Source organism: Acomys minous, assembly GCF_964271855.1.
Source record: "Acomys minous genome assembly, chromosome: 1".
In the NCBI taxonomy this organism is placed as follows: domain Eukaryota; kingdom Metazoa; phylum Chordata; class Mammalia; order Rodentia; family Muridae; genus Acomys; species Acomys minous.
In genome coordinates this window covers 111,789,696-111,806,313 of record NC_140483.1, presented here as the reverse complement: position 1 = coordinate 111,806,313, position 16,618 = coordinate 111,789,696, and the positions used below count along the sequence as shown (strand labels likewise).

General features: G+C 43.7%; 1 protein-coding gene across 1 annotated transcript in view; it reads right to left on the bottom strand.

The window, feature by feature from the left end:
• Nucleotides 1-1,201: 1,201 nt before the first annotated feature.
• Nucleotides 1,202-16,618, bottom strand: part of LOC311599131 (uncharacterized protein) — a 54,668-nt gene continuing 39,251 nt past the window's right edge. Inside the window, exon 4 of the mRNA XM_084784773.1 lies at nucleotides 1,202-1,974. The gene's annotated coding sequence lies outside the window, so the exon portion shown is untranslated. The remainder of the gene's footprint in view (nucleotides 1,975-16,618) is intronic.

Genomic DNA, 16,618 nt, shown 5'->3' with positions numbered 1-16,618 from the left:
GGACAGGAAGTGGAAGGCGGGATTTACTGGAAAAGAGGGAAAAGTTTGACGGTTGGAGAGGGGGAGGAGGTTTTTTTTGAAGGTTGGTGGAGGACGGTGGGAACTTGATAAGGACTGGCTCAGGGGTCATAGTGGCAAGTGCCCGGAATGTATGTATGTTATAAGGTTTAGAGAAGTTTGTTTAGAGTAGATTAGAATCAGTTCAGATTCTGCCCGGCTAAGTGCTGGCAGCTTTAAAGTACTTTTCAGTCTCCCTGTGTCAGTTATTTGCTCTGTAGGCCTAAGGGATACATTACAATGCCCACAGAGAAGGGGCACCCCCCCCTCACCCTCCCACCCACGCCCCGAGAAACCTTTTTTTTTTAAAAGAATAACTAAGGATTTTTTAATTACTAAACTTTGTTGTTGTTGTTGTTGTTTTGACAATTCCATACATGTACATGATAAATCCTAGTTACTCTTACCCTCGATCTTCTCTTATCTCCTTCACACTTTCATTAACCTCCTGGCTGTGTCTCTCTTTCCCATTCTCATAAATTTTTATCTGGTTTTTGTCACCCACTGGTTTTATTTTACCTGAGTGACAGTGAGTATAAACCCCATCGGGGCCTGACGGGTTCTGCAGGTCCCACTGAGCTCACACTCTCAGCTCTCTCCTGTCCCTGTCCTTTTAGTATTTGAGAGGCTTGTCCCCTTGATTATTTCTTTTTAGTGGTGCTAGGCAGGGAACCAGGGCCTCACAACTCTCTAGGAAGCTCCCTGTCTCGGAACTAATCCCCAAAGGCCATTCGGCATTCACTGAGATCCCACTGGGCTGGCAGAATCCAAGCGTAAATCCTGGACAAACTGTGGTGAAATGCTAATGGCCTAGGAGTCCTAGCAAGGCCTGGCCAACCTTCTCCTGGGATCTTTGAGTAGACTTTTCTCCTGGATTTGGGCAAGATCCCCTCTGAAATGACAATCTTATGCTCTATTAATCAAGGTCAGTCAGAATTTCTTTGTAGAACTCCAAGACAGAAGGTAAAAGGAAGGTAAGAGTTTCTGTGCTACTCTTCAAGGAAGAAAAATAGTTCTATAGCCTGCCTTAGAGAGAGAGAGAGTTAGAAGTTAGAGACTACAGAAAAAATAGGTGTGCTATGAAAGTGTGTGTGCACATGTGTGTGTGTGTGTGTGTGTATATATATATACATAAGTCATATAAGATATTCATATAATTGCCAAAAAAGGGAGTTGGAAGTCAAAGGAGATCATTAAACTTGCAAATTAATAAAAAGACCAAGGAAACTAAAGACAGAACTAAGTTACTGCTAAGAAGGTAACAACAGAAAATAGTAATATCCCTACCAATTGGTAAAAGGGGAAACAATAAGTAAACTTAGAAAAGGAAAAAATATATTTATATATACACCACATAGTAGGATAAAAATAAGTATATGGTTTCCATAAACCAAAAGCAACATGACAGAACCCAGGCACCATGGCATATACCTACAGTCTTAGCACTCAGGATGCTGATGCAGGAGGACCAATATGAATTAAAGGCCAGTGTAAGCTACATATCTATATATGTATATATGTACATACATATACACACATACATGTTCTATTGTATATAGAGGGAGGAGATAGAATACACACACATGTACAAATTAGAGGCTAGGGCTGTAGCTCAGACTTACTTACCTACCATGTAAGATTAAGATTAAGCCTCTAGAGTTGGAAAAAAAACAAAGAAACAAATGAAGTGTTCGCATTTGTACTGCTGCACTTGAAATATCTCACAGAAGTACTGTACAAGGTTTCAGTCCTTTGTGGCAGAGAACATGGCACATTCATGGCCGTGATAGTGTGTGGTACCAGCTTCTCATGTTACTGTAGATCATGAAGCAGAGGTGGTTTGTAAGGCTTGCCCTAGTGATATTAATTCTTCCAGCAAAGTTTCCTTTCCTAGTGGTCCCAAGGCTTCACCAGCAGCTGGAGAGAAAACATTTGAAACATGAACTAGTGAGGGACATTTCAGATTCAAACCATAATAAATGTGTATATTTATACATAGATGCACTTATATAATATATGCATAAATACTCATATATATTAAATTACCTTAGAAAACAAGCAACCACTAATATGATGAAAACTAAGTGATGTGTTGACTCTGGGTGTGGAATTCAGCATCTTTTGATTTTAATGTGTCTTTAGGTTTTGGGGTTTTGTTTTGTTTTTGTTTATTTTTAGAAACAGACCTGTAAAGCCAGGCATGGTGGCACATGCCTTTAATCCCAGCATTCGGGAGATAGAAGCAGGTGTATTTCTGTGAGTTCGAGGCCAGCCTGGTCTACAAAGCAAATCCAGGACAGCCAAGGCTATGCAGAGAAACCCTGTCTTGAAAATCTAAAAAACATCCTTGCAGTGTGTTTACCTTGTCCAACACTGGGAATGGTGCTGAGTGGTAAGCTAGTTTTTATGCATCAGCAGGTCCTTTTTGTTTGTTCATATATTTCCTTTTACTTGCTGTTTGGTTTGGTTTGGTTTTGTGTGTGTGTGTGTGTGTGTGTGTGTGTGTGTGTGTGTGTGTTTGTTTTGCTGTTGCCCATAATTTCAGTCCTACTTCTTTAGACTCCATATTTTTTCCCTTGCACCAAATAATTTCCATTGCTTAACTCTCTCAAATTTTTCCATTCTGTCTGAAGTTAGTCCTGTCTTGTGGACAGAACATATAATGGCAAACCAACTCCTATCCAGGGTTGGGGTTTTTTGTTTTTGTTTTCTCCTCATCTTTTTGCCTCTTGGACTACAAGTGCACACCATCCTCCTAGACCTTTGACTTGAGTCTCGGGCTGCTGCTTACCTGTTCTTACTCTATGCCCTCGATTTCAAGCTGTCAGAATCTAGCCTCAGTTCTCCAGACTGCTTCCAGACCATTCCTGTGGGCAAACAAAATAAAGATCCCCAGGGGACGTGGTCAAATATGGGCACCAGAGATCTGGTGGCACTCAGAGGAAGGATAGCAGGCTACCAAGAAGAGACTTGATACCCTATGAGCATATGCAGGGGGAGGTAATCCCCCTCAGTCACAGTCATAGGGGAGGGGAATAAGGGGAAAATAGGAGGGAGGTAGGAATGGGAGGATACAAGGGATGGGATACCCATTGAGATGTAATATGAATAAATTAATAAAGTAAAAAATACATAAAACCAAAAAATAAAAATAAAAATCCCCAAACACCTAACCAGCCCTAGTTACTACAGCACTTTCCCCACCATCCTGCCTTGATGTCCTAAAAATTAAGTAACATGGTCCATGTAGAGTTCTCAGCCATGCCCAAAGGACACTTCATCCTACCACAAGGACACCTACTCAACTACATTTATTGTGGCTTTACTCAGAATGGCCAGAAACTGCAAAGAACCTGGATGTCCTTCAACCAAAGAATGGATAAAGAAAATGTGGTATGTCGGGCGTGGTGGCGCACGCCTTTAATCCCAGCACTCGGGAGGCAGAGGCAGGCGGATCGCTGTGAGTTCAAGGCCAGCCTGGTCTACAAAGCGAGTCCAGGACAGCCAAGGCTACACAGAGAAACCCTGTCTCAAAAAAACAAAACAAAAAAACCAAACAAACAAACAAAAAAAGAAAATGTGATACATATACATAATGAAGTATTGCTCAATTGTTGTTGTTTTAATGACATTATAAAGTTTGCAGACAAATGAAGGCAACTGGAAAAAAGATCATCCTGAATGAGGTAGCCCACACCCAAAAAGACAGATATGGTATGTATTCACTTGTAAGTGTATATTAGCTGTTAAGTAAATGATAATTAAGCCACAATCCACAGACCCAGAGAGGTAAGGTAATGGGGAGGCCTTTAAGGGGGAAGCATGGATCTCCTTGGAAAGAGGAAGTGGATTTTGTGGGTGAAGTGGCAGCAGGTGGGGATAGAAGCAGGAGAAATCAGATGGGGGCAATGGAAGGAGAGAGTAAACAGAGAGACAGCTGGAATTTGGGGATATTTTGGGGGGGCACTGTGGAAAATTAGTTCAGTGGACACCCAGTAATAGAGATACGGAATCTGATCTTTTACAGCCAGGCAAGGCTTCCTGTGGTGGGCTGGGGTTGCATTCGGTCAAGTTGTCGGCCAAAGGGGTCCAGTGGACATCAATAAAACCAAGGCTGATGCTAGACTGTTGGAGTACGGTCTGGTGCTTTGTGTTTGCTGATTGCTTGCCCCAGGATCCTTACCGTTTATGAGCAAACTGTCACATAGCCCAAGTATTGCTGTTTAAATTTGCCTAAGAAATTATTCCTGATTGGCTGATGAAAGGGCCTAAACCTGGGCAGGGAGGAATGGGGTAGGTGCGACCAAAGTTCTGGGGCTTTGGGAGAGAAGGATCTTGGGAGGGAGAAGCCGTCGGGTACTGGCGGAGGAAGAAGGAGAGTCGCCTTGGGATAGGAAAGAGCCACGTGGGCCCAGAGGAGGAGCGCTGAAGTTCCACAGGGAAAGACGTGGCCCCGAGGTTGTTACCTCAGGAAGTATTTTGGGATTGTGAATAGTCTGTAACCCAAATAAAAATAACTAGAAGCAGATGGCCTGGGGTGAAGGCTGGGATATAATGGAAGGTAGCTTAGGAGTTACTATCGGCCATGATAAGGCTATTCTAAAACATATCAGGTGTCTGTGTCTTTATTGATTGTGAAATCAAATTAAATAATACCACCGTAATAACTATAAGCCTAATAATAAATGTTTATTAGGCCATACCATTAAATTAACAGCAACACAAGACTGACAGCAGGGCCCCAATCAATCCACATTGAAAGTAGAGAGGTTGACCTGGTACCTGCATGGAAACTTCACCCCCATGTTCTAGTCTCTTTATTACAGGAATGTACTCTGCAGGCTACTGAAAGAGAAACTCCAAACACAAACCCAGCTTTGACCTACAATCTGTCCTGCTTGTGAGCTGTGCTGGGGCTGGTGACACAGAAGTTGGGGGAGTCTGGTTTAACTTGAGGCCCATACCAGCAGAGGGAGCCCCTGTCACACACTGCCTGTGTGGCCAGGAACTGGAGACTGGAAAAGCCAGAGACCCGAGATAGAGGCAAACAGAACTGACCAAGAAATAAAATTTTTTAAAAATGAAATGATTCCTAATGATATTCTTCTATACTCACAGATTAATGCCTTGTCTAGCTGTCATCAGAGAGGCTTCCTCCTCTGGCAGTAAATGGGAGCAGGCACCGAGACCCACAGCCAATGAGGAGAGAAAATCTAAATTGGGCATCCTCTCTGGATCCATCCCCTCAGAGCTCAGGGAATCCCCTGGAAGAGGGGGAGAAGAGATTGTAGGGGTCACAGAGGGATAGAGGACACCGGGAGAGCATGGTCCACTGAACTAAGCAGGGCTCACATGGACTCACAGAGACAGAAGCGACAAGCATGCTGCCCGCATGGGTCTGCAGCAGGACCTCTGTTTATGTGATGGCTGTTAGATTGATGCATTTGTGAGACCCCCCCCCCCCCCAGCAGTGGGATCTGGTGTGTCTGTTCTGAGGACTGTTCTGACGGCTCGTTCCCTCCTATTGGAAGCTTTGCTCAGCCTGGGTCTGAGGGTTTTTTGCCTTGTCTGATTGCCTCTTGGAGGCCTGCTCCTTTCTGAAGGAAAATGGAGCACAAGAGGATGGACAAGAAACTGTGGTTAGAATGTATTGTCTGAGTGAAGAATATATTTTCAACTAAAAAAAAAAAAAATAAGCCTTGTTTTTGTTGGACAACTCCTGGCTTCACACAGGGGTTGAGAAATAGACGGAGGAAGACTAGTGGGCAGTGTAAGATCACCCCAGGGCTTTCCTGTCCACAATCCCTCCAGCCCGTCCTTCCCAACTTGGGCTGGGCAGAATGGCTCCTGTAAAGAAGGGTGGCAAGAAGAAGAGGGGCCACTCTGCCATCAATGAGGTGGTGACCAGAGAAGACACCATCACTCTTCACAAGCACATCCCGGAGTGGACTTCAAGAAGCCTGCTCCTCGTGTACTCAAAGAAATTCAGAAATTTGCCGTGAAGGAGATGGGAACTCCAGATGTGCGCATAGATACCAGGCTCAATCAAGCTGTCTGGGCCAAAGGAATAAGGAACGTTCCACATCACACCCAAGTACATATCTCCAGAAAATGGTAATGAAGATGAGGATTCAGCAAACAGACTCTACATATTGGTAACTTATGTGCCTGTTACCACATTTAAAAAGTCTACAGCCAGCTGGGCGGTGGTGGCGCACACCTCCCAGCACTCAGGAGGCAGAGGCAGGTGGATTGCTGTGAGTTCAAGGCCAGGCTGGTCTACAAAGCAAGTCCAGGACAGCCAAGGCTACACAGAGAGACCCTGTCTCCAAAAACCAAAAAAAAAAAAAAAAAAAAAGAGAGAGAGAAAAGAAAAAATCTACAGCCAGTCAAGGAGGATGAGAACTAACCTACTAAATGTCAAATAAAGGTGCATAACTAAAAACAAACAAACAAAAACAAAACAAAAAAGGATCAACCTCAGCTACATAGTGAGTTCAAGGCTAGCCTGGGCTACAGGAGAGCCTGAGGTGGGGGCAGGGAGGAGGAGGAGAAGCAAAGAAAGTACAAGGACACGGTTTGATAAGTTTCCCCCACTGACAGGTACAGGAATGTCAGGAGGGGCTCACGAACTTCTTACATGGTCATAAAATAATCTGGGTTTATCCCACTGCTGGAGCTGATGCATTCCTTACACAATGCCAAAGGTGTGGCAATCTCCTGGGATAAGTCTTCTGGATCTGAATTTAAGCTTTATGACCAAGACTAACCTTAAACTCCTGACCTTATGTCCACCTCTGCAGGGCTGGGATTGTAGGTGTGCACCACCGTGCCTGACTTTCCTGAAATAACATCAGATCCAGTTTCCCCAGTGACAGAAGTGACTTGTTTTAATTTAAGTTAGCCAATGGGAAAGAGGATGTGAATAAAACCCCTAAAAAAGAATCTCAGAAGTTCCAGAGTTTAGAATTAACACAACACAGATGGCTCCCTTCTTCTTAGTATCCTCCAGAAAACGATAAGAATTTTACTTGTACTATTTTGCTAGATATGTTTGCCAAGTGCCATGTATTTTAAACAGTAAATTATATTTTTCCTAATTTAGTAGTATTTATTATTTTTACACTTGTATGTATATGTGGTTTATGGGCGTTTGTGGCAGGCATGCGAAGGTCAGAGGGTAACTTTTAGGACTTGGTTTTCTTCTGGCCTTGAGCTCATAAACATCCCCCTACATCTGTCTCCCCAGTGCTGAGATTAAAGGCAAGTGACACCACCACCTAGCACCTCTCAACTTCTATCATAGTTCCAGGGATCAAATGCAACCCACTGAACCATCTAACTGGCTCCAGAATTTCTTTTATGCCAGCATAAAGAAGTGAAAATGGGCCGGGCATGGTGGCGCACACCTTTAATCCCAGCACTCGGGAGGCAGAGCCAGGTGGATTGCTGTGAGTTCCAGGCTAACTTGGTCTACAAAGCTAGTCCAGGATAGTCAAGGCTACACAGAGAAACCCTATCTCAAAAAACAAAACAAAACAAAAAAACCCCAGTTTCTCTTATAGATATTATATTTAATTGATAACTAATTTTTAAATAAACATCATTTATTTAAATGTGAGAGCTAATCTTTCTTAGCTTTCCAATAAGCCTTCAAACTGAGTCTTAAATTACCCCAACATATTTGTATTAAAATAGTTTTAAAGTAAAATTTGTTCATGATCATTGTACAGACACGGGCATGGGGAAGTTACATTTTTCTTTTGGGGCACGTGTTCAAATTGTTACAGTCTTTTTGAACATAGGAGAGAGAAAGTGGTTTTGTTTGTTTGTTGGTTGGTTGGTTGTTAGACTCCCCAACCAAGAAAGGACAAAGGGAATTTATACTTTCAACAATTCCACTAGCTGTTTTGAATGTTCACAGCTGTGTGAGTTCCCAGACTTTCAGTGTGTTTGGGAAGTGAGTTAAGAATTGTTGAACCAGCCTGATTCTATCTTAAGTTTGGAAGCTATTTTGCTACAAGGTTAGATTAAGTTTCCTTTTTGTTTACTGCGAAGCTCAAGTTTGGCCATGCTTTAGCCTATTTCTGACATTTGACACGTTCCTTACCCTATCGAGTTTAATTCATACTTTGAACATAACCTGAACTCTGCCCTGATAAGATTAAGATGTTCTGCCAAGGAGTCTTGAGATATCTTGATATGTTATGCCAAAATGGCCTGTCAAATAATCTTATCTGCTGTCTGCTTCTGTAATTTGCTTGCCAAGTCCTTATGCTACCAACCTTCTCTGAAAATCCCTAGTTTGCACCTTTTCCCTATAAAAGAAGGCCCAAAAAGTTCACCCTCACTGCTCTCTCAAATCCTACTTTGGAGAGGCAGTCTTTCTTTCTTTCTTTTTCTTTCTTTCTTTGTTTTTTGAGACAGGGTTTCTCTGTGTATCCTTGGCTGTCCTGGACTCACTTTGTAGACCAGGCTGGCCTGGAACTCACAGCAATCCGCCTGCCTCTGCCTCCCAAGTGCTGAGATTAAAGGCATGCACCACCATGCCTGGCATGGAGAGGGCAGTTTTATGCATGATAAATGAAGCTTGTTCAATTGGTCTTAATTTGGGCAATAATCTTCATTCATGCTTAGTGGTATCAACATTCTTAGAGGCTGCAGTAAAATCAGACTCCAACCCAATCTCAGGGACCCAAAGAGCTGCTTCCCTTTGGGGTGCAAATCTTGAGGAAGTTCTGAGGCCAAGGATATGCTCTAGGTCCCACAGACTACTGAGATGAATGACAGAGATAAGAAGAAATGAGCAAACATCTGAGAATATCTCCATTCATAAGTGATAGTAAAGCTTCTCCTTCGGTAACATCTGGCACTGGTTCTGGTGGGATCCTGCTGTCTGGGGGCTGAGAAGGCCCTGACAAGGTGCATGAATTCCTGTCAAGTGCACATTGCTCTACCTATCTCATTTTTTGGGTTGGGTGATGGGTTGAGTTTGGATTTGTGTGTGTGTGTGTGTGTGTGTGTGTGTGTGTGTGTGTGTGTGTGTGTGTGTGTGTGTTTGTGTGTGTGCATGCGTAGGCCTGGTTCTTGGTCCCCTATGTCTTGCTCTGTATTTTTGTTTTGTTTTGTTTTTATCTCTTCTGTTTCCTTGATTTCAATATTCTGTAGTCTGAGGTTGGGGTGTGAAGTGGAAGTTTCTGGTTTCTTTAAAAACTCAGTTGTGTCATTTGATGTTTTTCTGGAAGCTGTCTTGTGAGAGGGCACACGATGCTTTGATGGAAGCTGTCTTGTGAGAAGACATACAATGTTTTGCTTAAAACAGACACATGAAGCCAGGTGTGGTGGTGTATGCCTTTAATCCCAGCACTCAGGAGGCAAAGGCAGGTAGATCGCTGTGAGTTCAAGGCCAGCCTGGTCTACAAAGCAAGTCCAGGACAGCCAAGGCTACACAGAGAAACCCTGTCTCGAAAAATCAAAAAGAAAGAAAAGAAAAGAAAGGAAGACTGCCTTTGGAAAAGCAGGCAGTGCTCTTAATCTCTGAGCCATCTCTCCAGCTCCCCTGACACACCTTTTAACCTGTCTTTTAAAGAACTTTGACAAACTTTACTGTCCTATAATTAAGCAGGATTATGATTATCCTATCACCATGGGTCCAATCTTTTGGTGAGCTGGAGTGCCCTACATTCCCACTTGAATGGCCCCCAGGAGGCACCTTTGACTCCCAAGTGGCCTGGGCAGTGGTCAGTGCCACCCTTGGCATGCCCAGCCACCTGACCAGCCATGGTGCATTCTACCCTAGGCAGAAGCAACATCCAATCTGCCCCCATGGATGAAGGTTTGTGTGGTCTGAATGGGCAAGGTAGCTACGCCCTGGTCATAGCAAAGAAGACTCCCCAGAGCCCCCTGGCTGGGAACCACATCCCTCCAAAAGATTCTGTCCTACAGGACTCTCAGGAGGACTGTTCTTTTCCCCCATCCTCTTTACCCTCTGATGCCCCAACTCTCCCCAGCCCATTGGCTTCTCCTCAGCCTTCTCCCACTCCTCAGCCTCTGCAGCAATTATCCCAGTGGACTGCTCCTTCTGTCCCTGCTCCTACACCAGAGCCACTTTTCACCTTCTCCCCTCCTGATAACTGGCAGGGCTTTCCAGACCTTGTCCCCACCACCAGCTGGTGGCTTCAGTCTTCTCCCCAGGAGGCCCATGGCTTCTTTTTCCATTCCTCCTCCTGAAGCAGAAGCAACTCCAAATTCAGTCTTCTCCCCCATCAACGTGCAGCTTCTGCTTCCAATTCTATGGCCAAAGCAGAAGCAACTCCTCTAGGCCCCGTCCTTCCTCCCTGATGGGCCCCAGAAGGACAATACTTGTATATTCCATTTACTTTAATGAATCTTTACAACTGGAAAAATCAAAATCCCCTTTCAGCACAGACCCAAGTTCTCTGATTTCCCTGAATGATTTTGTTTTCTTTGACCATCTCCCCACAGGGGATGACTGCCAACAAATTCTCTATACTCTCTCCCTGTGGAAGAAAGAGAATCCTAGCAAAAGCAGGATTCAGCCAGAGCACTGCCAGAATTAGACATTCCTGACAACGACCTGAGAATGACAGCCACTAACAAGGCTGTACTCAGAAGGAAACCATATTGGAACTATGGACAGAAGGAGACAGGAAGTCTCCCAGCGAATGCCACCAGGCTCTACTGAAGGACCTCAGGCAGGCAAACCTGAAGTAGCTGATGTCAAATTAGGTATCAAACAAATCACCTTCAGTGTTTCTGGAGTGTTCTCTGGAGCATTCTCTGGAGCATATGGGCCATATACTTAAAGATCTGTAGGACCCAGCAAACCTGTAGACAATTAACCTGGCCTTTGTAGCCCAGCCAGCATTAGATATACATAAGAAAATATAAAAGATGGGTGAGTTTGCAGGAAAGAATAGGTCAGAATTATTAGAAATAGCCCAGGAAGTGTTTGACAATAGACAGAAAAGATTTCCCATAAAGAAAATACATCAGGCCGCGGTGTCAGCACTACATGCTCCTGGCACTTTTAACCCTGGACAAGTCACCTACAATGAAAAGAAAAAGCCTCTAGAAAAGGACCAGTGTGCTTACTGCAAGGCGCTGGGGCAGTAGAAAAGTTAATGCCCCCATGGAAACAGGTAGACCCTTCCCAAGCACAGAAGAGAGTTCCTCAGCCAAAACCAGTCCTGACTCTGGAAGAATTGGGGGCAGGGCATGACTTTTTCAGTTTAGGTCCCTGTGAGACTATGGTAACCTCAATTAGTGGCCAAACTGCAAACTGTTTGGTATATACAAGAGCATCACAGTGTGTATTACTGAAACCCTGGAGACACCTTGGAAAAAAGAACAATGGATGTACAGCGGGTTACAGAGGGAATTTAAAACTATAATTGGACTACAAAATAGAGTATTGCTCTGGGAAAAGGAACTGTGACTCATTCTTTCATTGTTATTCCTGAATGTCCCTTTCCATTGCTTGGGAGAGATCGCCTGAGTAAGTTCCAAGCAACTTGTTCCCAGGTTCAGGGGAGATGCCTAAACCACAAATAGGGAACCTAGCCACAGTCACCTGCCCCTTCAGCAAGGAATATATCCACTTCTAAGACCCAGAGGGAGAGCTAAAGGGAAAACTGATAAAAGATATTCCTAGTTTCTGAGATGAAGATGTTCCTGCTGGCCTAGCCAGACATGTGCCCCTGGTAATTGTACAACTGACTTCTGGGGCTATGCAGTGCAGTTAAACACTACCCTATCAGCTCAGAGGCCAGGGAAGGGATAAGGGCCCATGTCAGATCCCTCCTTGAGGCAGGCATACTCAATCCATGCAAGTAAGCATGGAACACTCCTTTATTGGCAGTTGAAAAAACTAGGAACTCAATACTATAGACCAGTACAAGATTTAAGGAGGGTTGACAAGAAGATACAAATTTTATCTGGTGCTATACAGATGGCTGAGTGGTTAGGAGCACTGGTTGCATTCCAGAGGACCCAGGCTCAATTCCCAGCACCCACAACCCTCTGTTCCAGATTCCAGGGGATATTATGTTTCTTCTGATCTTCAAGGGCATCAGAAACACACGTGGTGCACATACATACACACAAACAGGCAATACATTCACATACATAAAATAAAATAAGCCTATTTATAAAAAGAAAGAAAGAAACTGGGCGGTGGTGTCGTGCACCTTTAATTCCAGCACTCTGGAGGCAGAGGCTGGCGGATCTCTGAGTTTGAGACCAGCCTGGTCTACATAGTGAGTTCCAGTATAGCCAGGGCTAAAACAGAGAAACCCTGTCTCAAGAAACACACACACACACACACACACACACGCACACGCACACGCACACGCACACGCACACGCACACACACACACACACACACACACACACACAAACACCCTACAGAGTCTGGTCAGAATGTGACCCCTTGAACATAAGGTTAATACTGTACTTGATTTAACAGATACATTTTTCTTTATCCCTCTTTGTTTTGTTTGTTTGTTTGATTGATTTGTTTGTTTGTTTTTTGAGACAGGGTTTCTCTCTGTATGTAGCCTTGGCTGTCCTAGACTTGCTTTGTAGACCACGCTGGCCTCAAACTCACATAATCTGCCTGCCTCTGCCTCCCAAGTACTAGGCTCACCATCCTGGCCCTCTGTCAAATTTAAATCAGCCCACCTTTGCATTTTAATGGGCAGATCCTGAAGTAGGAATATTGGAACAACTGACTTGGACCCAATTATTTCAAAGATTCTGGAATTCACGTATCATCTTTGATGAGGCCCTTAAGCAGACTCAAGCTGTTTTTGCAATGAATATCCAAAGGTTACCTTCCTCCAGTATTTGGATGATTTATTATTGGCTTATTGGCTGCCAAGGATAAAGAGGACAGTTTAGGGCTACTTAAGGACTCTGAAGGACTCTGGGTCAACTATGCCACTGGGCCTCCAAAAAGAAAGCTCAGATTTGTGCTTCACAGGTCATCTATTTGGGGTATGAATTCAAGAAGAGAGAAGACTATTGTCAAAGACCTGCATAGACCTGTAGTAGAAACCCTGTCCTAACCTAGCCTGAGAAGAACTAAGAGAAACTATTTCCAACAGAGGGTTTCTCTGTGTAGCCCTGGCTGTCCTGGACTCCCTTTGTAGACCAGGCTTGCTTTGAACTCACAACGATCCGCCTGCCTCTGCCTCCCAAGTGCTGGGACTAAAGGCGAGCGCCACCATGCCCGGCCTTTATGCCATTTTTATCTGTCTAGTTTTACAGGATGGTCCTGCTCACTATACAGCTTTTTCATAAAGAACAGAGACTAACACTTTTTCATTGACTCATACCATTTCTTCGTACTATGCAAGCCTTTGTCTAAGGCAAAGATAAATCTATCTAACTCGTGTTTATTTTAATTTGAGCATAACAAACTTTACTTACTAACTAACCCTAAAATATGACCTCACTTGCCCTGAGAATGAACTCTTACTGTTAACCTTTAGGCTGTATCTCTTTGAACTGTCTTCTCTTAGTAGGTACTGAACTTTCCCTTACTCCAGTGTATCAGCATGCTTAGGTCCTCAGAAGAAGTAGCTGACATTTCTGAGCCCTTTCCTTCTCCCTCATATACTTGTATCAATTTTTTGAGACCTTCTACTAAGGAATCTTTTTCAAAGGTCTTGGTCAATCATGGCTTTACTTAACTTATAAGTAAGCAGGAATCATGGCCTCATCTCCTGAGGCGTGACAAAGTCATTCCAAATATCAATCTCACTGGTCCTTGCCAGGTGGAGAGACGCTCCAAGGGCCTTGCCTTGAGGAGGTCCCTCACAGAACATTCATGCACCTTTCCTAGGAGAAGCAACATGGCTCCCACCACTACACCTCACCTAACAGGATTGTTGGCTTTGTCTGGACACAAAACCCCTTACTATGTAGGGATGGCTTATAGCCTTTTACCGCAATACCACAAGCTAGTGCTGGTACCTGTCCTTGGTCCTAGCCCAGATTGTCCTAAGGTGATATACAGGGACAGGAACTATGCATTATGTTCAATGCATCAGATCATTTATTATCTCTTATTTGGTAAAATGTGACCATTGTATGGAACCTACAGTTATTGGCATAGAGAACAAACAGCTATTTGTTCCTGCTCCTTCCGGTATCTAGCAGGCCTGGACTGACGGAAGTATGTGTTGCTAATCAGTCTCCTGCATGCTACATGGGACACATCCCTTATTTTATTTTATTTTATTTTTTTAAGATTATTTATGTATTTATTTATTATGTATACAGTGTTCTGCCTACACGTACATCTGCAAGCCAGAAGAGAGCATCAGATCTCATTATAGATGGTTGTAAGCCACCATGTGGTTGCTGGGGATTGAACACATGACCTCTGGAAGAACAGTCAGTAAGTACTCTTAACCACTGAGCCATCTCTCCAGCCCCAGGACACATCCCTTTTTAAAAATGCATGTTCACTCACATTATCCCTCAAATTTATATTTATGATGGGGACGCAGATCACATACATCGAGCTATAGCATTAGACCATCTGAGAGCCAAGTGGTGGCTCCTAGTTTAATTCTACTTTTGGCGGGCACAGGAGTAGTTGCTTCTGCAGCACCACTAACATCAACGTTAGATCTACATGATCAAGGGGTCATGACCCGAAGTTTCCAAATTAAACAGGATCTGGTTTTGGAAAATTCAGTCCCTACATTAGACCAAGTAGATGCTTTGGCAGAAGTAGTATTATAAAACAGCAGAGGTCCACCTTACTCTTTATGAGACAAGGAGGGCTGTGTATGGTCCTGTGAGAAACTTGGTGCTTCTATGCCAACCAATCAGGAGTAATTAGAGAAACCATAGCTATAGTAAGAAATGATCTTAAAACCCAATTCTTACACTATCAAGGAGGAAATAATTGGTATCAATCCCTATTCAACTGGTTGACTGTAAAAGAAAGTTGTTGTTTTTTTTTTCCTGTTCCCATCCTTGCCCCAAATAATGACATGGAAACCTTTATATTTATTAAAAGCTTCAGGCACTATAGCTGGGTAGATACTTAGCTATTCTAACTCGCCAATAGTGGCCTGGCCTACTTCCCAGCCACATGGCCCATTGCTTGTCCTGGTACCTCCTTCATTTGTGTCTGGATAGTGACTCCTCCTTTTTCTGGTCCCCACCTGAGACCATCTCCCTGGATTCAGAACTCCCACCTTATCATCTCATGCCCATCTTAACCAATCAGAAGGCGATGAAAAACAATGTTTACAACATACCAAGACAGAAGATGCTTCATAATGATGACAGTGCCAAAGTCTGGACTCCTACCAGATCTATGGTACAGAAATCAGCATTTGAATACAGTGCACACAAAAATATCCTCCAGGGCCCAGTGTGGTGGCACATACCTTTAATCCCAGCACTCAGGAGGCAGAGGCAGGTGGATCCCTGTGAGTTCAAGGCCAGCCTGGTCTACAAAGCGAGTCTAGGACATCCAATGCTACCTGTCTCAAAAAAAAAAAGACATCCTCCAACAGTCATCTGCCTAACCACTCTCATCTCCTCTGCTACAGGCACAGAAATACTCCTGATGCTGCACAGAGTCAGGCAATGTACCTTCTGATGCATTACAAATTTCACCTACTGCCAGATAAAAACTAACAAAATTCCCACACTCTGCTGGCATTATTAGCCCATGCAATAGACAGAAATGATAGTTCCCTATCAAGGATTTGAAAGGGACTCATAAAAGAAGGCAGAAATGATAGGTAGGCCAGCCTGACTCCATCTTAAGGTTGGAGGCCATTTTGTAACAAAGAGTTTGTTTCTATTGACTATAAAACTGAAGATTGACCATGCTTTCACCTATTTCTGGAATTTGACATGCTTCCCACCCTACAGAGTTTGGCTCACATTTGGAATTTAACCTGAACCCTGATAAGATGCTCTGCCAAGGAGTCTTGAGGTATCTTGAGATGTTATGCCAAATGAACTTGAAATAATCTTGTCCGCTACCAAATTCCTCTGAAAATCCCCTTTTCCCTATAAAAGGAGGCCCAAAAAGTTCACCCTCACTGCTCTCTCAAATCCCACTTTGGGGAGTCAAATACTACGCATAGTAAATAAAGCTTGCTTAGTTGCCCTTAATTTGAGTGGTGGTCTTCATTTTTGCTTGGTGGGATTAATGAATGTCTAATTTGTAAATTTATTGCAAAGTCAACACTGCAGAGTCTATGGAGAGTTGTCACAGGAAGGCTAGCAGCTACACCTCCTTTTTTTTTTTTTTTCCTGAGACAAAGTCTTGATATGTAGCCCTGACTAGCCTGGATCTCCATTATGCTGACCAGGCTAGCCTAAAACTCATAGAGATCTGTCTGTTGTTACTTCCTGTGAGTTGGAATTAAAGGCATGCACTACTTCTCCAGACTTCAGTTTGTCACAAAGCAGTTGCCACTGAGCGTAGTTGTCATGCCTACAATCCCAGCTGTTGACTGGAGGAGACAGGGGATCTGGAGTTCAAGGTTATACTCAGCTACAA